At 43.5% G+C, this 23640-nt stretch overlaps 1 protein-coding gene across 13 annotated transcripts in view; it reads left to right on the top strand.

Annotated features, from left to right (window-relative positions):
* The first annotated feature begins 3595 nt into the window (after nucleotides 1-3595).
* Nucleotides 3596-23640, top strand: part of ZNF185 (zinc finger protein 185 with LIM domain) — an 85263-nt gene continuing 65218 nt past the window's right edge. For 7 of the 13 annotated variants that reach the window (XM_090060617.1, XM_090060625.1, XM_090060618.1 and 4 more), the window contains exon 1: nucleotides 3598-3856. The gene's annotated coding sequence lies outside the window, so the exon portion shown is untranslated. Of the gene's footprint in view, nucleotides 3857-23640 lie in introns of all 13 variants that reach the window. The other 6 variants (XM_090060615.1, XM_090060620.1, XM_090060622.1 and 3 more) reach the window with 2 other exon arrangements.

Below are 23640 nucleotides of genomic sequence, written 5' to 3'. Positions count from 1 at the left end.
CTGTAAACTTGGGATTTTGGCACTTTCTTGCTTACCAGAGCTATTGTGAGGACCTACATATATCAAAAATATTGTGACGTACTCAAATACCTTAGTTCATGTAACTACAATAGGTGGACAAAGGGAGAAGAAAGAACTGAAAACCCATCAGAGGTACAGCTAGGAATTCTGGCACCTTGGGCAGGAGGTGCCGAGTACAAGAGAGCACAAGGGGAAGTTGGAAGACTGCCAAGTGTTGGAGAGTCTTATCTTTCCACATGCAGACTGCTGCCACTATTGCTGCTACCGCTGCTAAACTGTGAGCTATTGGTACAGCAGCCCCTGCTGCCGCAATGGTGGCATCCTGGGAATCCCTATTTCTGTAACCCCTCTAAATCAGCGTCAGGGCTGGTGCCCTGCTTACCCACACCTCGTTATACTACTGACACCCAGGTTACTTCCCATCCAGAGGGCTGTGATTCATAAATGTTACTGGCTCCATAATAATAATTACAATAACATATCTGTAATGGATTTAAATGAGATTAAGGTTGGAAGCGAAGGGATTGCACCAGAATAAAGTCACTTTTATTCTGAAACCGAATGACCACATGAGAGTTATCCTCACATCTCTGTCACAGTAGAATTATTCCATGGTAACTATGCTGAACAAGATCCCCATGTATACTCCAATGTTCCTAATGAGCCATAGATTTATTTGACCGAAGTGATATACGGCATGGAGCACTGGGAGTGATGTAGTCTGCCTTACTGAGATACAAAGTGGCAGAGTTGACGTAGGCTCACATTTGGAATAGTAGGGAGTTTTGTCTTTCAGAACTTAGGGACATTGTTAGACCTGTGTAGAAATTCAGCACTGAAATACCAGGGGTGCTGACTGCTAAGATACAGGGGCATCAACAGAGTTGGGGAGACTATGAGTAGAATGGCAGTTGTGGGGCAGAAGGGGCTGGGGCAGGTCAAGGCTGAGGCATTTCAGCAGAATATTGGGAGGAGGGGGAGGTGGTTGTAGAGCTCTCTGTCTCATTTGGCTGTAGCCTGTGCAGCATTTCATCATATTCATTATCAAGCCTTTCATAAAACTGAAATTCATAACTTAAACAACTAAGTCAGCAATAGATTCTTGGTTACTGTACACATGAATCTCTGCAATAGCCATACATGCATAAATGATTGTTTGGAAGTTCATGTCCATGTCTAGATTGACATTTTAGCCTAAATGAACTAACTAAAGAAGTGGTTTTCAACCTTGTTAGACTCAAAGCACCCCTCTGTAAACTCAAGGCACCCATAGGAGAATGCCAGCTCTTAATTTTAATTTGTTTTTTGACTAAGGAAAAATAATAGAACAATTCTTCTGTTGCAAAAACCTTAGTAAGACTACAACTAGTCAGAATGTTGTTAACACTATGGATTCCTGTTTGAAATCTCAGGGTTTATCCTGTGGATTATGTGTGTACAGCTAACAGTGTCAACTTTGCATGGCACCCTGCAGCACTCTTAAAAGGATCTCGAGCACCCCAGTGTACAGTGGCACCCAGGTTCAGAATCTCTGAACTGAAGGGTTAATTATTTCAGCAGCTATTTTGCCAAAGTTAATCAGAACACCAGGTACTGTCCATATTCTGATTGCTTAGGAGTGTCTGGGGAAGACAAGTTGATACATGTTTTTGCATCTAGTGTTCTAACTTGGGGGTGGCCAACCTGAAGCATGGGTACCACAAATGGCATGGGCAGCCTCTGTCTATGGCACATGGCAGACTGGGGAGGAGACAGGCAGGACAGTGACAGATAGGGCAGGGAGCAGAAAGTCAAGCAGCAGATCGGATAAGGGAAATGGATAGGAAACAGTTTTCCACAGTCCAGTAACAGAGTAGGTTTGTCATGTTGCTATATTGATCTCTGGACTGTTCCCTTTTTTGGAATTTTATCTAAATGCATTTTGTTAAGGTGATCCAGTTGGGTGCTTTGTGCATATTCACTGGAGAACAACATCCACCGAGAAAACAAACATGTCCTTTGGATGCAAAGCCTGGGGAATCCTCATTGCTTCAGCGTGGCAATCTTTTGTTCCTGAGAGGTGGAAAGGCCAGTAGGAACAGGGGCAGAGTTGGAGACACCATGAGTGGAATACCAGTTGGAGAGAAGGGGAGCTATAAGTCAGGGCTGAGGCATTTCAGCAGAGTTTTGGGAGGAATTTTTCATTGCAGAAAAAAAGCAGGAAACGCCCTAGATAATCCATAAAGATGGTTTAGGAGCCATAATGGTGTTTTAGTTGTGCCTGAAAGGAAAACCTGAAGTGTGAGTCCTGAGGCAGCGAGTATGTCTTCAGAGGCAGGAATTTGGAAGATTTTTTAACAAGCTATTTCCTCATGTTAACAATCAGAACCAACCTTTTCTCCCTCCATTCCCAGCTCAGGGTGTAGTAGCATTTATAAACATTAGGTCATAGCTTCCATCCCTGTCTCAAATGGTATCACCAAGAGCCCCCAGGGAAGATGGCTCACTTGACTGGTGTTGGCAGTGCAGCCCAAACAGCTCAGTGATACAGATCTGGGATTGCAATAACAATTTATGTCAGGGCTTTGCAAACATTAACCTCACTACTCTCCTGGGAGGCGGGTAATTCTCATCTTTATTAGCAGAGGGGGAAACCAAGAACTTTAGTGATGTGCCTAAGGTCCCAGAGCAAGCAAGTCCCAAAGCAAGCTGGATGAAATTAGGCTTCCTCCTTCCCAGTCCTAATGTCTTCCAAACCATGTCTGATGGCCACTTGGTCAAGGAAAGGCTGGTGCCTCATTTCTAGGTGAACAGAACAGACAGAAGGGAGAGATTCATGCTGTGCAGCAGGATGTTGATGACTTGATTTTTCAGAACGATTCAAGACCTACATCTTCTATTGACTCTAATGTGAATTGTGGGCATCAGGGGCTTTGGAAGTCAGGGCAAAGCATTCTGTTTCCTTTGCCCATCGTCTCTGCCATCAGCCTGGGAGTTATTGATGGGAAAAGAGGGCGATGGCACAAAGATGCTGGTTCTCCCCCAAGTCTGTCTAGGAGTCACTAGCAAGATCAGACTCCCTTGACACCTACCACAACAGGAAAAAAATAAAATGAGAAGAGCAGCCTTGGTGAAAGCACCTTGCTACTTCCTACTTCCTGTTCTGTAAGATGGAGATGATAATACCTACCCAACTCACAGGGCAATGAGAAGCCTTAATTGGAATGAGCACATAGCTGTTGGGTGGTAATTATTTCAGTCTGAGTCCCTGCTCCTATCCCTATGCCATAGGCACCAGGGCTGCAGTAAAGTGCAGTCCCATATGCTGCTTTCTCAGGCTCAACTGTAATTGACTAGTAATTAGTAATTAGGAGAGAGTGGTGAAACTGAGGAGCTGCTTCCTCCTTGTTGCAGGTAGATAAATCAGTCCCTGGGCAGTGCTTGTAAATTGATGGGAGAAAGAATTTAGAGGAGGGGAAGGCAAAAAAACCCAACAAAGTTTTACTGTCCACAAGCCTGTGTGCGGGGCGGTGAAGTAGCACTCAGCGGGAATGTGAGGAATGTGCAGCAAGGACGGAGCCCAGGCATCTCCACCGAGAAACCTGTTTGATTCTCCTCAAGGGCAGAACACACCCAAGCCTCCTCCTCAGAACAAGGCTTGGCACTCAGGAGCCAGCCCTCTCAGTCAACCTGAGCAGGTAACCACTTTGCCTCATGCACTGCCGCTGCTGCTCTGCACTTGATTGAAGATACCTGCTGTGAACACAGGAGGAGAGACCACAGGAGCCACGTCTGGGGTCGCTGACCATTCCCAAATTGGCCTCTGGGGGAGATCAGAGCTGAGAAGCAGTCACAGGTAGGGGCGTAAAAGGGGTTCCTCATTCCAGAGGGCATGTAAGAAAGCGAAATCCTCTGCCTTTCGATTCTTTTTCTCTTCCTCCTTTGCCAGAAAAGGCTGTCACAATCACAACCCCACTCCTTTTCTAACCTGTCAGTTCAGGCATGCACCCAGAGGTTTTAGCTGTTGGCAGACATTTACAGGAATCAAAACCCAAATCCCAGCATTCCCAGGAGCTTTCACGATCTGGATGTGAAATCCTAATTTTCCATAATGGGCTGACCTGAAACCTGGGTACAACATCACCGCAAGGATCACAGAATAGAACTGGAACAGAGTACTGGGAGGAGGTATATATGGAGCTGGGCTGTGTGGCGTGGGCCCATGTCTGATCTTTTTACCTCTGCCTGCTTTGCTTGACCATGGCGTTCCTGCCCCCCTCCCCTCCACCTGAACCCACATCCTAAACTAAGATTTCTGTCTTGGAGTCTGTCTCCCCTTGGCTTTTGTTATGGGGGGTAGAAGATTAGAGTTAAATAGAGTGTTAGACTTGATGTGCAAGAGACTTGTGTGCAGCTGGTGAAACAAGGAGTCCAATGATAATCTGTTTCCACATAGAGAAATGTTGCCCCACAAGCTTCTGGATCATACTTTCTCCTACAGAGCCTGATTTTCTCTCTCTCAATTAAAATGAAATTATTTCCTCTTGGAAAGGAGGGATGGACCTGGCAGCACGGGTACAGCCGGAACAGTATAGACAGGCACCTTCCTGAACCTCATCTCCATTGCACCTCCAACCTGTTACATCCTTCTTACCCCACATGCCATCCTGTCCTAGATTTCTGCTTAATATGCAAATGACACCAAATGAAGACCAAGGTCACCCAGCCCTGCCCCATTTGTTCCACTTGTGAGCTGGATAGCATGGGGGCTTTCAGTGGTGAAAGGGTCAGAGGTTTTTTTTTGTCTCTGAAGGTCCATGTCAAAGTGGCAGTTGTGGGTGGCAGGCCATATCAAAGGGGCTCATGGGCTATACTTGGCTTACAGGCCATACTTTGGGAACCGCTGCTTTAGAATCTGTTATTATTTTATTTTGTTAGGTGTTTTGTTTTATTTTTGCATCTTGAAAAAATACAATGCCATCTAAATGTATCTTTTTTTTTTTCTTCAGATTTTTTTTTTTTGGCCCTTTAAAAAAAATAACCCCAACAACCTCCTATTAACAGTTTTCAGCAGTTTCAAGGTGTGTGTTTTGGGGGAGGGCAGGATTATCTTTACAACAATCTGAAAAAGACTGACATCACATTGTAGGAAGCCTCCTATTTTATTAAAATTCTTTTCTATCTCAAAAGTTTTCAACTGAAAATGTTCCATATGTTTCTGTTTTGTGAAGCTTCATCTGTGATTGCAATGCATAGGCAAGGTTTGGCTTTGAAAACACAGAAATCTGTATCTTTCCTTTGTTTATACTGAGATCAGGCCTCAAGCTAAAAGAGATAAGGGTGTGAAGAGCACTGCTCTCCTTCCTTTTTTGGAAAAGGAATTAGTTGAATCTTTAGTAATTAATTACTTGTAACTACAGTAGTTGATATGACCCCCCATTTGGTGAAAGATATTTTGGTGCTATTGGCAAGAATGATAGTAAGCGTTTTGGTCAGGGAATGCCCTTTTTTATACCCAGCACAATTGGCATTATAGTATAGCATGAGGATTAAGATTGCCCCACCCTTCTCTTTGTAAAATGCTTCTCTTGCATGTAACTGAGGCTGGGTGTCTGTTTTAGGCTGATTTTTAATTTCAGGCAAAACAGTCCAGCCATTTCTAACAACAAAACCTGCGCTTTGGAGCAGGGACTTGGTCACAAGTGGCCTTTGTGTCATGGATATGCCTTTTTCTATTCTTGGGAAAACCTACCTAAATTTGGCCAAGTTACAAGCCTTTGAATGATCACAGTTCTCACATGTTCAGTAGAGACTTCTGAAATTTGAGTTGCTGAATTCCCCAGAGGTTCTAACTGCCTAGTGCACACTCCAGCCCAGGACTGAGCAAACTTTCCTTGCAATTGCAGGCTGCAATTGCTGTCTGCCCTGCCAGGTCTGGGTCTGGACACCTCACCTGACAACAAAAAAAGGAGTCTGTTTCTCCTTCAGTCTCAGTGTCCATCAACAGTTTGTTCCACTTGTGAACTGGATAGCATGGGGACTTTTGGTGGTGGGTTTTAAAGTTTTGTTCCTGAAGGGCCATGTCAAAGGGGCAGTTGTGGTGGGCAGACCATATCAAAGGGGTTCACTGTCGATAGTGCCAGGCAGCACAGATATGGTTCAGAAAGGACAAGGCACATGCTGGGACAAAATGCTAGTAGGAAGAGATGGAGGGGGGCATGCAGAAAGACTGAAACTGGGACTAGATGTTGTTGGGGAATTGTGACTGAGAACTAGTTGGGTGGGGAAGGAAAGGTGAGGTAAGAGAGATCTGAGGAGGAGTGGGGTCATTGGGAAAGGAGGAGTGGCAGGGTCAAGTACTTAGGGGCAAGGACACTAACACTGGACAAGAAGCCCAGGGAGGGAAAGAGAAACTGTAGGTGTAGTCACTGCACACCAGAGTCGAAGACAGACATATTAGAGAAGGAGCCAAAAGGGGAATTTTGGAAAGAATGGACAAAAAGACTAGGGGGAACCTACTGGGGAATAACCTAGGACTTGCTGAACCTGGAAACTAGAGCCAGGATGATAAACCTAAACCATGGAAGCTGGGATTTTATGGTTCTTGACTGACTCTCAGATTTGGAATCGATTTGGCTTGGAACACAAAAACCTTTCATATTTAAAAAAAACAAACAAAGAAAGTCTGGCAGGGGGTCAAGACCTGCTCCCAGGGCCATGGAAAGGGATAGGAATTGAACAGGAACAGGAATTGAGATTAGGCAATGCCAGAGGAGTTTAGTTTTGGTAGGGTAGGGAATGGGTAAAAAAGACTGCCCATTTTGGCATACTTCCCTTCAGGTCTGCATTGGATCACTGATCCTCACCATCCTTTCCTTTGAGCAGGTGTATCTGAAACTTACTGGCAAAGAGTCCTAGGGCTACTGTGCATAGAGAATGAGAACGTGTCATTTATGAGGTATTTTATTAGTTCAAGAGACTGGTCTGTGCAATGAAGCTAAAGGGCCTAGTTCTACTAATGAACCATTATCATGAAACTACATGATAAATTGGGTTTTTTCGGTTTCTTTTTAGATTCCAGGAAATTTAACATACAAACGCACACAAGAACATTATTAAAGCTGAAAAGTTAAACGCTCAGAGGTGAGATTGTACCAGTATTAAGGTCACTTCTGCAACTTTAATTATCCCTCTTGTGATTTGCATTGTGATATAGTCTTTATTTATATGATCACAGATATTTTTCCTGCCTTGTTTAGTGCATAAGTTAGATGGTTTGCACTCAGAGAAGTTGTTTAATACTTTTTTCCTACCTTGGTGTTTAGTGGGTGGCCCATACTTTACTTACCACATACTAATCAAAACTTTCCTTTGAAGACAGAATTATTAAATTTCCTCATGGGCTTTTTTTTTTTTACCCAAGTGCTTTGAAAACATTAATCTTCACAGCTCCCCAGTGAGATAAGAGGCTATGGTTTTCTTCATTTTACAAATGGGGAACTGAGTCACAATGATTAAGACCACAAACACGTCCACTCGTTTTGAGTGCCCAATTTCAGACAAAATCTGATTTGCCAAAGTACTTGCATAACAATATTTTTTTTTTTCAGAGCATAACTACTATTGACCTCAGCTTCAGCTGCAAATATTTAGCACTTCTGCAATTCAGGCCCCAGGCTCCCCAGTTAGGTAGTCAAAAGAAGAAGAATGCACAATTAGTGACTACATGTTAAGGGTTTGGTTTAAGTGACTTGACTGACATCATAGAAGGATCTTGTGTCAGAGGCAAAACAGGCTGCAGTCCACAACAGCAGCCTTCAGCTGCCTTAGCCACCCTTTCACTTCTTCCAGTCCTGTGTCTCATTCTCTGAGCACCTTCCAGCTTCAGCCACAAATCTCTCTCTCTCTCACAAGTAAGTTATGTCTGTGCATACAAACAAAGGGCAAAATAAAGTTGTACAGTTGACCTTAAATTCTGGAACTTCCTAACATTTCAGTGCTTGACTTTGCAGCCTTAATAGGGGTTTCTCAATTTCAATTTTTGTGCTCCCATGTTTAATAATACAAATGTTAAATCATACCATGCAGAGAAGAAAAGAGGGGTCCACGGAATTTTCTCCTTAATAAAAAATGAATGATGTGAGTGTTGTCTAGCATGATCAAACGTGCTGTAACACTCCCAGTTGTGACTATCCTTTGTTTGGGGTTTTGTCCATTCTTGCATCATAACACAGTAGTCTCTAAGCACTGTTCTCAATCCAGTTCTCTGCACAAGCTTCTTCCTTCTCTGTAGTAATTATGCTTCTGACGGCCGATGTCATAGAACTGCAGGTAGATTTGCCAGATTCCAATCAAGTGGTTCAATCAAGTGTTTTAAATCTAGTCCTGAGTATGTTTCCAGCAATGACCAGAGCTGTTGATAATTCAAACACTTGAAAAAGTCAGAGCTATAAATGCACCAAGTCCCATGTGTTGGTGGGATGGGGATTCCCTCTGGACATTGTATTTTATCAGTTTACACCCAAGGGCCTGCGTTGTGATTATCATTGTCTCTAGCCACCATAGCTGCAAGTGTTATTAATGGTTATGAAATTATCCATCTCTTCTGGCCATGGTATGCGACTTACCTTCTAGGTCAGGAATTCCATTGGCTAACTGTAAACTGCAGGAAAGAGCTTTCTTGCCCCATCTCTCCTTTCATTGGTCTTATACAGTAAGAGCCTGGCTTGCTTGTTTTTAATCCAGGATTCAACCCTTCAACAGGACTCTATCAAAATCAGGTGTCTGGTTCAGTCTCTTATAAGTGTCTCTTACAGAAATGTGGATTATCATCACACTAGGGTTTCATGCTCAAACCTCTCCCTAGGTGTGTGTTTGCTGCTTTTTAATTACATTGAGGGTCTTTGTTTCTGAGGTCAGGAAGACTAATTATTTTTTATACCATAAGGACTCCCCACCCCCAACAAAAAAGATGCCTCAGTGTTCAGTTTGCAGCTAGAGCCCAGGATTCACATTCTGTTTAAAATCCTTGATGAAATGTACTGAGCAGGATCTCAGCTCCTTTCCACACCAGCAGGGAGTGCACATCAGAGAATTGCCATGCATGAGTTCTGCAACAGTGTGGCATGACTCAGTCTCTGTACAGGGGAAGCACAGACCTGAGTTGTTGACTGCATTACCTCTCTTTAGAAAGACAGCAAGCCCTTCAGGTCCGAAAACAGATATTAGTAGGAATGAAAAGACCATACTACATCTGAGGGACTTCACCAGGCATTAGAGATGAAAATTACAGGGCTGAGTTTTATGCTAAGGGCGTATGTGAATCCAAGCAGCAAATTCAGTACAGAGTCCAGAACTGTAAAGGCTCCCTGTGGCACTCTCCAGTTAGGCTATATTTAAGTGATCAAAGCAGCCCTGCTTCCCTTCGCAAGGCATTCATTTTCTTCTCAGAACTTTGTCCAACAAAGGAGCCGGCTCAACACCAAGACAAATAGAAGTACAAGGTAGCTATTAGGTGTGAGGGGGCAATTATCATGTGTATCCTACAAGCTATTTAAAAAGGTGGATTTAAAAACTGTTGTTAACGTTTTTAAGTTGTGGTTGAGCCATCAAGAAGGGAAATGCTGGGTAGTGGGGTTTTTTTCTGCCTTGTTTGTAAGTAATGGGAACCTCAGACAGCTTCAAAAGATTACTGAGTGCTTCATCTCCAGGGGTATAATTAGATCTTTAACTGGCTTCCAAAGAAGCAGAAGTAGTTCCAGTTCAGAAGTATACTGCTGATTTCTAAAGTGTTCAGTCTGTAAACTGGTCTGTGCAGACTGAAGTCATCTGTTTTGACTTCTACTCATTTTCACTATCATGACATGGATCTTCAGAGTTAATATTTTCATCATAGGGAATTGTGTGGGAAGGAGGTCACTAGTGGGTGATGCCTTCCCAAGGTTGAGCCACCAATTAGGGGATTAATTTAGTTCTGTTTGCTCAAGGCAGTTGAGTGCCACAAATGATCTGGTAAAACACAGCTTTCTGGAGGCGAGTCAAACAGAGACCTAAGCACTACTATTTTCTGTCGAACAGTGAATCTTCAGCATCTCAGAAAATCAATCCTAAATGTGGGCTTAGCTGCTTAACTAAATTTGGAGGATGTGTCCTTGGTGCCTGTGGCTTTTGGGGTACATTGGGTCCCAGTTTTAGCATCAAGGTGCCCAAACATGAAAATTGTATTTCCTGTTTGAAGTCCTATCATAGCTAGCAGTATACCTGGATGCTACATCAGTAATTACGTGGCTCTGAGAATTTCTGTTGTATATATTGATGTGCTGACTGGCCATATTAATGACTGATCACAGTGACTTGTTAGGTAGCTTCTGTCAAATCTACATTGGCTGCTGCATAACCCAGTTTAATCATCTGTAGTTCTGCATCCTGGCACAGATGTCATGTTAGACTAGAGTCTCTGTGTACCTCTCCTTATAATAGTAGCCTTGATAGTTTAGCTTGTGTCAAGCTTTAACTAGAAGTGCTGCTTCTACCTATGCTGCTTCATTATTTGAACAGCTACCATCATGGTGGACACCAGAGAATGAAGCAGGGACTGCCAGAATTAAAATCAGGAGTTGTTGGAGCTTGCACTAGAGACCCAAGGTTCCCTATCTGAGAGCTATAAGATAGTCTTGTATCCCCTATATATCAAATAGTGAGGTGTATGTGGAACAGTGACAATGGGTTATGCTATTATTTTAGGCTTAGACCAAGGTCAAAATTTTTTGGGAGGGGCTTTCAGGACAAAAAGTCTCAGGTATATAATGAAAATATGTTAGAAATACCAGTTCCAGAACTTTTTCCTATTTGTTTAACTACTCAGCTCTTTTTACAAGGGGTAATTTTAATAAGTACTGTTAAATTGCCAACCCAACAATATCTTTTGCTGATCAAGGCTTGTGCATTTGCCAAGGGGTATGTCTACATAGCAAGCTTACCGTGACACCCTGGTTTCATATAGGCTGATTTTCAAAATAGAAACAGTGTAGTCATGTCCACACAGAGCTTTGGGAAACTTAATTAGCACTGCTGAATAACAGTGCCCGTTAGCCCATCCATAATGTTAATTAAACTGCCCACATCACTGAGCAGACATGACTACACTACTTTCAGTTTAAGAGGCAGCCCACATGAAGCAATGCAGCATACTAAAGGTACTGCTGTCTGGCATGTTACATTTGGGGGGGGGGGGGTGTGTGTATGTATATGTGTATATATATGTATGTGTATATGTATGTATGTATTAGTGTATATATATATATCTGCTTAAGAGGTGTGATTCATAATGGTGTTTAAAAAAACTGAACATTTGAAGAGTGGTAGATAAAATCTCTTCTATCATTCTTTTGATTTTGTTGCCAACCCGAGAAGTTCCTTGATGAAGTTTGTATTCTGCTTGTTACCCCAAATCCCAAAATATAACAGAATTTGTAGGTGCAAGTCCTGTGCATGACATTTTCAGCTGAAAGTGACAGCATCAAGAGCAGGGATTTCCAGGCTCCCTTCATTCCCTGATACAAATGAGCACCCAGAGCACCCAGAATGAGAGATTCTTAAAATCAAGCAGTGAGGAATGGGCGGTGATGACTGGTCTGGGAAAGCACTTCTGACTTATAAAGGACTCTGTCACAGTCTTTATAACCTAATGAATAAGCCTAACTCATTCTTGCTGTAACTCTGCTGCAATTAACTACATGGTTTACTAACAAACACAGTTCATCTACATACATTCTCCCTAGTAGCTTCCCCCCACTCCCAAATACACTTGCCATATAGCCCCACCTCTGTTCCTATCCCACCTTTTGTTCAGGAGGCAAGGAAAGGACAGAGAGTTTATTTGTAATTGTAGTTTAATTACTGGGAGGTGCTCAGATCCCAGTCATGAAGGCATATGAGCGCCTAGCTAGATTAACTGAATTAAAAAATAATATTGTATAGTGTGAGAGTTACTCATAAAATGCTGGTGCACGACAGCCACTGTGCTCCTTGGTAGTCATGCTCTACATTGGAAAAGCACCTCTTTTTTTCATTGATGTTGGTACTTAGGCAAGATGTCAGCCTATTTACATTCTAAAATAGTGGACAAAGTCTATTGGGCTTAAAAGCCTATATCCTCAGGTGGGAGAGGGCAACTTGGACTGAGGAAACAACAAGTGAGTGGACAATGCTGAATGAAACAGGGACAGGATTGAGAGTCATGATTTTAAATCAAGGGAACTGGAAGGTGACAATGAGCAGAGAACCCTGGACAGTGCCTATTGCTCTGTGTGAAAGGCATCAATCCGACGGCTCTCTCTGGAGGGAGAAGTTTGTGAAACACAGTGACCAACAAGGCAATTTTCCTAGTTGCACCTGGAGATTGCACCCGGAGAAAACCACTCTCCTCCGTGGGTATTACTCCATGCCAGGTAGTATGTAGTTAACTTCCCACTTTCACTTCTGGTGGGAAGATCTTGGCTTTATACCCACTTTATGGAAAAGGGAGGCTCCTTCCTAGCTTGCTCCTGGGGCCTTATGGCTGAGGGTAAGCAAAACTCAGGGGCATCCAAACCTCTGGGCTTGTGTCTGCATGTAGGATGCCTGCCAAAGGTTTTGGAAACATCTGAAGCCCAAGGTGGGGTGGAGGATGTTTTCTGGTATTAGGGCCACTTATGGTTCTGGACTGACTCTCATGGATTTGGGATTGATTTGACTTGGAACATTTTTAAAAAAAAAAAAAATGAAGTTTGTCCATAAGGAAAATTAGGCTTTGGCCAGACAAAGTAGATCAGGGGTCAGCAACATTTTTGGCTAGAATACCAAAAACACCCCAAACTCCACTCATGTCTTGACTTGGCATGTCAGAGGCAAGAGAGTCATGAGGGGCCCAATTCTTATGTTGGCAGTGGCTGCATGTGTGCGTCTGGGCAGACAGTAGTGGGGGGCCATACAGCCAAGGCAGCCACAGAGCCAGTGCTGGGGCTGAGGAGCCCTGTGCAGCTCTTTGCAGCCTCCTGGTTGTAGTCCCCCCAGGCTCTGGGCCTGTAAAGCTACTGCCTGCCACAGAGCCTCGGCTGCTTGCAGCCTTCCAGCCACTTACTGCAAGCAGCATGGGCTCAGAGGCCAGTGGCAGCTGCCCAGAGCACAGGCTGGCTGTGGCGTGCCAAAGAAAACAGCCTTGCGTGCCATGCTGTGGCATGTATGGTGGGGGTTACTGATCCCTGAAGTAGATGCTTAGCCAACACTCTGTGAAAGGGGTTTATTCAGGGTAATTAGCTAGGACTAATGTTCAGAGATTTGTAGAATTGCTAGCAAGGAAGGGCCAAGTCTTACAAGTAAAGTCAGGCTAAAGGCAGCTTTTAGAGCACTTCATTTCAGGCTAGCCAAGAGAAGCTATTGTATTGGTTGCTTTGAGTGGACCCTGAAAAGCTTAGCTTTGATTGCCTGGGCCTCAGGAATGTGATCCTGGTCTCAAATGTTGTGTAGAAAATAGAGCTGAGGAAACATTTTGCCCAACCCTTTTCTTGTGAAAAATATAGATCCCCAAACATGAAAGTTTGTCACAGTAACCCATCACTTTTGTCAAGTTTTTCATTTTGAAAAAAAAGTTTGGAAAAAATTCAAGGTAGTTTGATACTTTCTACATTTTGCCCTTTTAAAAATTGGAAATAGCTTGCATTTCAAAAGTTCCTTTAATTTTCTTTTAAGAGCTCACAGTAGAATATTTAGCTTAATCTGAAATGAGTTTCTTTGCTGAAAAAGTTGCAAAGGTGTATATTCATTCCAGAACAGCTTTTTTTTTTTTTTAGTTGCCAGTAAAATAAATAGTCTATTTTGGCTATCTTTAATGGTGACTCCCTTGCCCAACCCAACTATTCCACTGTCTTGCTGTAGGCTGCTATGGGCAGATCACAGCAGTGTATGCCTGGTCTAGCTAGCTGAGCAGACCAGTTTTACTTTTGCTGCAGGCTTTGGCCAAGGACCCACTGTTCAGGGCCCTTGCCTCTGCTGCACCCAGGCTAGTGGATAATACCCAGAGGCCACCCCAGGCTTGAAGTTAAACAAGTAAGTTAGCACTTAGCTTTTTCCAGTGGTTCTTCCGGGCTTTGCCTCCTGGCTGTCTCTTACTTTTCAAGGCATTGCAGAGCCTGCAGGTTTGTGCAACAAAGCAAATGATCAAGAAAGCAAACAGAGAAGAACCCTACTCATGGCTCTCCTGGTGACTGCTTAACCCCTTGCAGCTCGAGGCTGCAGGTAGCCTGTTCCCTAACCAGCTGCAGCCCCCTGAGGCTGCTTTCAGTGTCTTTTATCCTTCCACTCTGGGCTCATGTGGTTAATCCTCTCACTCCCCACATCCATGTCAGCTCTATTGCTGTGGGACTTGCTACCGCCCAGGACCTGGTTCCCCAACCTCCAGCGAGTTCTCCCCAGTCTTGGGTGGGTGTGCAGGGGTGCTTCTGGGGTGTGGGGCTGTTCATACTCCCCCGGATCCCTAGTAACACGGCAGGGCCCTGTTTTACTTACTTCCTTTTATCTTTCAGAGAGAATTTCCATGCACAGAAAGGGTTATGACTACATGGTACATAAAATGTAGGTTTGTAGAATAGAGGCATGATGAAGGCCCTTTCCTTTTTCAGTGTAAGCTGATTCAACCTTGGCACAAGCCACCAGGGAGACAGGATGCAGGACCTCTTAAAGCCACTTGCATGCAAAGCATCAAACTAGCTTTTTGTAAATAACTAATTGTGCTACTCTTGCAAACACACAAGCACTGCAGTGTCCCTAAGGGTCCCTGTGGGAGCACTGTATTACCGTGGCTACGCTACACATTTGTGCCAAAGCTAGAAATATCAGCTTTGAAAAGCAATGACTCAGGTGTTTTTAGGGATTGCTGTACAGTCCTGAGTTGCATGCAGAGCCTGTTTTTTAGCCTGCTTTTGAGTAAGCGGTCTTGGAAAGTGCCTGGGGACCTAGTAATTCTCTCCTTTTACCGATTCAAGTCAGGAATTAACTCCACTAAAATCAATGCAGTTATATCCGTGTAAGTGAGACAAAAATCATGTTCTCAGCTTTTTGTCAAAATATATGGCTCTTCCATAAACATGTTGCAGAAGAGTTATCTTGACTATCTAAGGCATGTCATGACACTGCATCTGTGAAACCAAAATCATTTTATTCTCTTGAATTCATGTTAAGCCTTGTCACAGATCAAGGCAGGTGACTTGGTGTAAAGTTATTTCCAGATAGAGTTACAACCAAGTGAAACGAGCATGATCAACATAGTGTAACTCCATGTGAAGGCAGAGGCAAGAATTCAGCCCAGAAAATCTAGATCTGGATTTCCGAACCTTGCACCCCCAAATCTGGGATTGTTTGAATTCAGGCTTTTGTTTTGGCCTATCTGTAAAGTTTAGATCTACTCGCCAATCTAGGTCTGGTTTTGAATTTTGAACCCCGTAGCCACCAAAGTTTAGGACTGTATGTGTAACACCCATGATCACCAGCATCATGGGGGAATTAGACCAGTCATACCTGAATCTCACTGTAGTCATGTGCATGTACCTGATCCAGTTTTAAATGAGCTAGCTGAAGTACAGTTAGTAGTGTAGCTGTGATACCATGAAGCTCCATACAGACTTCAAAACCCATCAAATAAGCTTAAGTAAATACTGGGGAGTTTAACCTTTTCTGAGCACTGTGTTTGCATGGCTACACTGGTAACCATGCCTGGCTGGTTAATTTAAGGATAGCTGTGGTGCTTCTACAGGAGCTGTTTTTACAGAAATGATTTCAGTGTAGGCAAACCTCAACTTGTCCAGCTGGAATCTATATTAGATTCATATTTTCTCAGAATCAGTCAGAGTGGGATGCTTGTTACACAAGACAAATTATATTTGGATCCAGAATTTTGGTTAAGGACCAAATCTGCAGGTGCCAGTGGTGTACAGAAACTCTGTTTGGAATTATTTGGGAAGCTAGATTGGCATTAGTTGCATGATTTCTACTAGTGTTCATTTCCCTGTTCACACAGGATCCTACAGTCTGGCCACGGCACCTGGAATGTATAATCTTGTGTAAAAATGGCAGTTATGAATAGTTTTTTGCAATTTTGCTTGACAGCACTTTCAGAATCTGCTTTGAAGCTAGGAGTGCTTTGCTTTCATAATGAAATAACCCTTGAATGAAAATACTTTTTTTCTATGTCTCCTGAATTCCAGAGGTATTGTTCCAGTTTGCAATGAACAGAAATGGAAATAAGGTATTACCATACTTTCTCACATGCAACATGCACCTTTTCTCTAAAATACATCAGCTGAGAATTGGAATATGCATTATATGAGAGAAATATGGTAAGAGCAGGTTCTGCCCCTTAATGGGTGAAACCAAAAATAAAATCTGCAGCAATCAAGGAGCAGAACAATGGGCTGGCTAGGCTCTCTCAGTGACTCACTACAAAGAAAGATCTCTTTCCACCCCCACCCCCTCTTCATTCTGCCTTTCAAAAACAAGGTGTGTATTACATTCCAGGGTGTCTGCTATGCAAGAACATGGATCATACAGTGAATTGGGTTGAGGGGAGAGATGCTGAGGGAGATTCTGCTGAATTCAATAGGCAGAGGTCTGTCAGAAGGTGCAGGTGAATCTGGGTCCTATCCCCACTTTGCCTGGAAATTTTAACTGGCACTGTATACAAGATAATGGCTGCTATGAAGCTCTAGGAAACTATGGGCTTCAGTTGTATTGTACGTGATTTATCTACAGAAGAAAGAGTAATGATTGGTTGATTGGTCCAACAAGCCCTTAAGGAGAATCAGAAAGTAGTTGTTCCAGTTGGTGAATTTGGGCACTGTCATCAAACACAATCTGCATTTTACCAGTCTGTTTACTTGATGTTTCTATAGAGGTGTGGCACACATGTTTATGTTAACAGATGTGGTAATATATAAAATTTTTAAGCTACTACAAAACAGGAAGCATGGGGGGAAAAGTCCTTTCCAGTGGCTGGTTGTCCTGTCTGAGATTTACAAATGGGGCAGGCACAGTTTTCTCTTTTTGCTAAAATATAATTAATCAGATGACCAGATGGAGGCATTCACATAATTATCATGAAGGCAGGGAGAGTTGCTGTGCGAGAGAAAGGGACTATAACTTGAGAGTCTTGAATTTTACTTCTGGCTCTCCAACTAACTTGTTCTGTGACTTTGTTTGATGTTGCTTTGCAATGACATACCTTGATGTCTCAATTGTGACGTGACACTATTTGCCTAGCTCACAGGCAGGTTGAGAGACTTAATTTTAATGTGTAGCTTGGCTTTGAAAAACAGCTATAAAAACGATACAGGGGTGCATCTACACGTGCACACAATTGTGCAGTTGTTACTGTGCAGTCATTTGGTACTTGCTTTAGCACTAAATAACTGCACAGTACTAATGACTTGCTTTAGTACTAAATGACTGTGCAATAACTGCCATTACTGCACAGCCTTGGTGGCACATGGGTCATTTTCAACCCTACTGCACAGTAACTTGTTGCTACTGCGCAGTAGCGGCCGCATCACCGTTAGTACCTGCTTGTGCTACATTACTGCAGTGATGAGCTACATCACCATAGCTCATTGCTATAGCAGCATAGTGTCTCTTGTAGATGTGCCCCATATGAGAAATTCTCTATTTATTAGTGAAAAGTCTTCTCACTGCTAATCTTGCAAACTCCCCCTGGGATCTGAGAGTCACATTGGGTTCTTTCCTTCTCAGGATTAATCTTTAAAAAGTTAAATTTGTTTCTCGGTTTGTGTTACTCTCTCTTCATCTTCAAATTTGTGCTCTGCCTGGGCACACCCATATGTCTTCTTTGCCTCCAGTGCATTTGTTCATTTATCTAATTGAAACATAGTAAGCAGTTCTGTCACAGATAAACAAGAATTAAAATACTTAAGCTTCTTTGAGGTATGCCGGCTCAACAGGAGTGAAAGGCTGGAAATCATTTGTGTGCTACTAAACTTGGCAGATGCAAGTGTGATATACACAGTGAGCCACCTTGATCACCTTTCAAAGTAGAGTCACGTTTTAGAGCTAATATTTCAAACTTCATTTGAGCTTTTATTTAAAGACTTGAGTAATCTGCAAACAGTAAATTTTATTCCAACTCTGTGACATTTTGTACAAAAGGAATCTTAAAAAATTAATTCATGTTCATCAAAGTAGTCATCTTTGAAGCGAAACTTCACAGCCAGAAGACAGCATACAGGACCATCCTGTGAGGCCACCTATACATGTGCTTAGAGGGAGGGCGAGCGCCGGGGGGGGGGAGCTTTTAATTGGAGTGATTCCCAGGCAGCTGTTCTAATTAAAATGGCTCAGCCTCACGAGTATTGAGGCCCCCTGCAGTTTCAAAATGGCCATGGGGCACTTTAACTAAAGCTCTCCCACAGCCATTTTGAAATGAGAGGGGGGGCTTCACACGGGTGACAGTGAGGCGACGCTGGAGCCCTCTAATTTGAATGTGAATGAGCTCATTTCTAGGCAGCCTAAAACAGCTTAGAAAGGAAGTGAAGAATGAGGTCCCATTCACCCATGGACTGTACAGAAAAAGAGACAGTCTGCTCTGAAGGACTTTCAGTTAGAAGTGGTTGAAACTTGTTCCATATAAATCATTCATATTTTTTTAATTAAATGGATATGTTGTGTAAAATTGTTGTTTTTTTATTGAAACTTTTGGGGTTTAAAAAGAGCTTTTTCCCGTAAAAAACATACTTTGTGCCTAAATCCAGAAATTTTGAAGTCGACAATTTTTCACATTTTCAGTCGTTCAAAAAAAGCTGAAAAACTTTAATGATAAAGATAAAATATGTCCATTTTCAGCAAAATGTTTTCATGGGGAAATAATATTCCCAAGTAATTCTACTTGCATTCCAAAATGGAGAAAAGATTAAGGATGGTAGTATAACAGGCAAGGAGATGATGATACTGATTGCTGCATACTTTTATTATTTACATGCTGTGCTGCCTATCATATTGTACTACTGAAGTCTCTAGGAGCCTTAGTCATGCATACATGACCTACTGGATCAGGCATTGTCCCAGAACAGAAGGAAAATATGGTCCCTGCCCTGAAAAGTTTGCAATCTTAGTTTAGAGCAAGAAACAACAGGTGAGTACAGGCAGATGGGGGAGCAAAGCAAAATAATGGGACAATACTAGTCAGCATCAGATGCAGTGATTTCAGCACAGCGGTGACTTAACCTTTATCAGATTCTTTCTAGGCATCATGCTGTGTTGCTTCTACAGTGTTGCTTCTGCTTTTTAATTTAATTGGGAACAGGTGACAGGAACAGGAGAGCCAACCTGAGCAAGGGAACAGGAAGGGAAAAGGCTTGTGGGACTGAAGGGGCATGGTGAAAGAATGGCAGAATGAAGATATGCCTGGAAGATGGGTGAAGTTGGTACTAGAAGGACAAAAAGTAGGGCTAGGGACAGAAATTACACATCCTGGTAAACATGATCAGAAACCAGTTCAAATCTGTAACATTATTGGTTCAATCTGAGCAATTTAGGCTAACCTGTGAAGATTGAATCAATTCAGCCTCAGTCTTTTAGACTGTCTGTACTTGGCCTGAGAGGGGCTGGAGGTGGATGGGAAGATGATTCAGAATGCTAGGCCCACTTGAAGCTGCTAGTTAGGCTCAATTTATCTGCCAAACTGAAGCATCCAGGGTTCTGGAGAAAATTGGAGAAAATTGTCATGGGATCTTTAATGAGTGCACATGATCTGGAGCTGGATATCATGAAAGTTTAACAAGTCTGATTATATAAAGGGCATTGAAATCCATTGGTGAAAGGGGCTGTGGAAGAGCAGACTCTGATTCTGACGGTGAAACTTTGAGAATGTTTGTTGAGGCAGAGGCACTTCGCCAAGCCAACAGGTAAAGACGTGCAGGAAGGCTTTCTTGGCAGGGTTTCTGCAGGCTCCTTTGTACAGCAAACAAGTTGCTTGCAATGTTGGCTTGCCTGGTTCCTGGCAGGAATAGAGAAGACTCCCTGCAGGGAAATTTGGGCTCTTTTGCATTCTCTACACTGTCCTCTCTATCCTTGGGATTTTTTCCCAGGACACGGTAGCTTCTGGGGGCTGGGGTGGTGGGTGCCAAGGTGCATAGCTAACAGTCAGCCCCGAGGTTGCAAGTTTGAGGCCACAGCATATGTGCTTATGGCGCATCCCTGGCAGATTCCAACAGATCTGTGAGCTCTGCTCTATACCCTGTCACAAGGATGGGAAACAGGAAAGGAAATAGTTTTCTGACAGAATTCTGTTCATCCTTTTGCCTCCCTCAGAAATGAGAAAATCCTGTCCTCTCAAAAACAAGTATTGCACTTAGGAAACCAAGGTAACAAATTAACAAGCTGTGACAGTTAAGAGGAGCTTATTGACAGTTCCCTCTCCTAAATTTTTGTCCTACAAGGTTGGAGAACAGGATGGAAAGGCATAGAAACAGGGCCTTAAGTGTTCTGTGCTGGCCTTACTGTAAGGGTTGGTTTTAAGAGCTTAAGGCCTTCTTATCAGGGTTGTTTGTCTTGTACAGATTCACAAAGACACTTCAGTGTCTCCCCAGAAAATCTTCTTTATTGCCCAAAGTCACACCAAATACATGACCTATCTCCTTCTTTTTCTTCTTCTCCTCACAGCTGTCCTAAGAATACATGTCTTGAAAGGCCAGGGCTCTATCTGACACCACTACAGTAAGATGACATTTGAATATTTCCTTCCCATGACACTTTGAGCAAGTTAATTCTTCCCACTCCCAACAACACTCTGAGAAAATGGGCTTTTCTATTGGTCTGTTCTGGATAAACCTGCATTTGAAAGCAATTCGGATTATCACACGTTAATTCTCGCTACAGGCTCTCGCTTATTTTTTGCTACATTAGCACTTATTCTTTCAGTTGACCAGTGACTGATAGGGACAGCACTGCTGTCCCTGATATGATGCAGTACCCTCAAAAGCCATACTGTTTTGATTTCAGGATGGTTGTAATTTTGCCTTCCATCTACACTGCAGTCACAATGTCCAGTGGTACCTATCCCATTTTTCTTCTTACCAGAAGCCATTTCTGAGAGATTTTTAAAGCTCTTCTTGGATATCTTGAGTAGCACAAGCTAGAAATATGAGTGCAACATAGTTGTTTGTTATGAGCACTCACAAGAAGACGGGAACAGAAAAAGAGGGAAGCCTGGAAAAAAAAATCAACCCAGCCTGAGGAGTTAGCTTGGCCATAATGAAAGTGTGAATAGTTTTCTGATGCCAGAAACTTCTTTTGGGTTGAATTTTTAATGCTAGATGAACTTGGTGCTTGTGTGAATAAGCAGCTTAGTTTCTGTTTAAGCAATAAATTGTGCCTTGAGGCACAAGAACAGATTCTTGCATTATATCAATCCTATCTCAACTGGGAAGAGGGACTCTGAGGACACAACAACCACAATTCTGCTCAAACTGAGTTCTATGCTGCATTTGCTACAAGCACCAGGATCTCACTCTGACTTTTTAAAGAATCCTATCTGCATACTTCTAAAACCATGTTTTGTGCCATTGAAAGCTCTGCCTCTGTATTAATGTGCCCAATTTTCCTTTTGCTTACACTAATTTATGTACATAACAGCACCCCAGCCTCCAAAAGACCATTCCAGTAAAACACAGCACTTGTAGGGCCATCATTCTATCCATACTTCTACTCCTGATTTAAGGGCATCTGACTCCCCTGAGACCAGTTCCTCATCACTGTGTTTCCCTTTGTCCTTGCACATAGCCTATATTATAACATTGAGGTACTGCAGGGGTAGTTAGTAAATTCGTTAACCTGATGTGTTTCTTGCCTCTTTCTAGTTGTCATCTTGTGTATCTAGCAATATAGGTAGAAATACCTGAGCTAGTTTTAATCTCTGTTGCTTGGGTACCCGTAGCATTGAAACTGCAGCAGGATGGGCTTCAGGCTGGGATGTCCAAGTTCCTTGTTATAGACTTGGGCAGCTAACATACCCTGAAGTCCAAGTTACCACAACTTCACTATACTCTGCGTGTAGTTGTATAAGCAGTGAAATACATGTCAGCGCACAGAAAATGGCTGTGGTGTGCTTTTGAACTAAAGCACTTCTGATGTGTTTTTCAGTACTGATCCACATTTCATCACTTTTATATAGTTGCAAGCAAGCATCATAGCGCCAGGCACTTGCGTGTGTAAAAATGCACTTAGTACTGAACAGAGCCTGCTCCGGTAAGAGTCACACAGTCAGATGAAGCAATAACACCCATAGTGGGCATACCAACGTGAGACATTTTGTGCAGAGCTGCCTAATTAGCTCTGCAGTAAAGTCTCAGTGCCTGCCCATGTGGCCCTATTATTAAGGGCTTCTCATTAAGAAACTGGGGGGCTGTGGTGTAGACACCCACACAGTCAAATGGGTCGCCAACTGGCTAATGGGCCGCACCCAGAGGGTGGTAGTGGATGGGTCCTTCTCAACCTGGAGGGACGTGGGCAGCGGGGTTGTGCAGGGCTCGGTCCTCGGGCCCACACTGTTCAACATCTTCATCAGCGATTTGGATGAGGGGGTAAAAAGCACCCTGTTCAAATTTGCTGATGACACTAAGATGTGGGGGGACGTGGGCACATTGGAAGGATGCAACAGGCTACAATCGGACCTAGACAGGTTACAGGGGTGGGCGGACGAGAATAGGATGGGTTTCAACACAGACAAGTGCAAGGTGATGCACCTCAGGAGGAACAACCGGCACCATACCTACAGGTTATGGAACTCCCCTCTTGTCAGCACGGAGGCAGAAAGGGATCTGGGGGTCATCATTGACTCCAAGATGAACATGGGCCGGCAGTGTGGAGAGGCAGTAAGGAAGGCCAACCGCACCTTGGCATGCATCCACAGATGCATCTCGAGCAGGTCCAAAGAGGTGATCCTCCCCCTCTATGCGGCACTGGTCAGGCCGCAGCTGGAGTACAGCGTCCAGTTCTTGGCGCCACACTTCAAGAGGGATGTGGACAGCATGGAGAGGGTCCAGAGGAGGGCCACTCGTATGATCAGGGGACAACAGGGCAGGCCCTATGAGGAGAGGCTATGGGACCTGAACCTGTTCAGCCTCCACAAGAGGAGGCTGAGGGGGGATCTTGTGGGCTGTTATAAACTAGTCAGGGGGGATCAGCAGGCATTGGGGGAGTCCCTGTTCCCCCAAGCACCGCCGGGAGTGACCAGGAATAATGGTCACAAGCTGGCAGAGGGTAGGTTTAGGTTAGATATCAGGAGGCGCTACTTCATGGTCAGGGCGACTAGGGTCTGGAACCAGCTTCCAAGAGAAGTGGTGCAGGCTCCTACCCTGGGGGTGTTTAAGAGGAGGTTAGATGAACATCTTGCTGGGGTCATTTGACCCCAGTATTCTTTCCTGCCATGGCAGGGGGTCGGACTAGATGATCTGCTCAGGTCCCTTCCGACCCTAGAAACTATGAAACTATTAGGCCAGAGTAAACTAATAAACACCACTGTAGATTAGTACTTGTAATGCTGCTGGAGGATAGTACTTGTGATTATTTAGTGCACTGCAATGCACATGTAGACATTAGGCC

This window comes from Crocodylus siamensis, chromosome 8 (assembly GCF_052110815.1).
Source record: "Crocodylus siamensis isolate JL-2025a chromosome 8, ASM5211081v1, whole genome shotgun sequence".
NCBI lineage: Eukaryota > Metazoa > Chordata > Crocodylia > Crocodylidae > Crocodylus > Crocodylus siamensis.
Note: the sequence above shows the minus strand (reverse complement) of the source record. Positions and strands in the feature narration are given on the sequence as shown.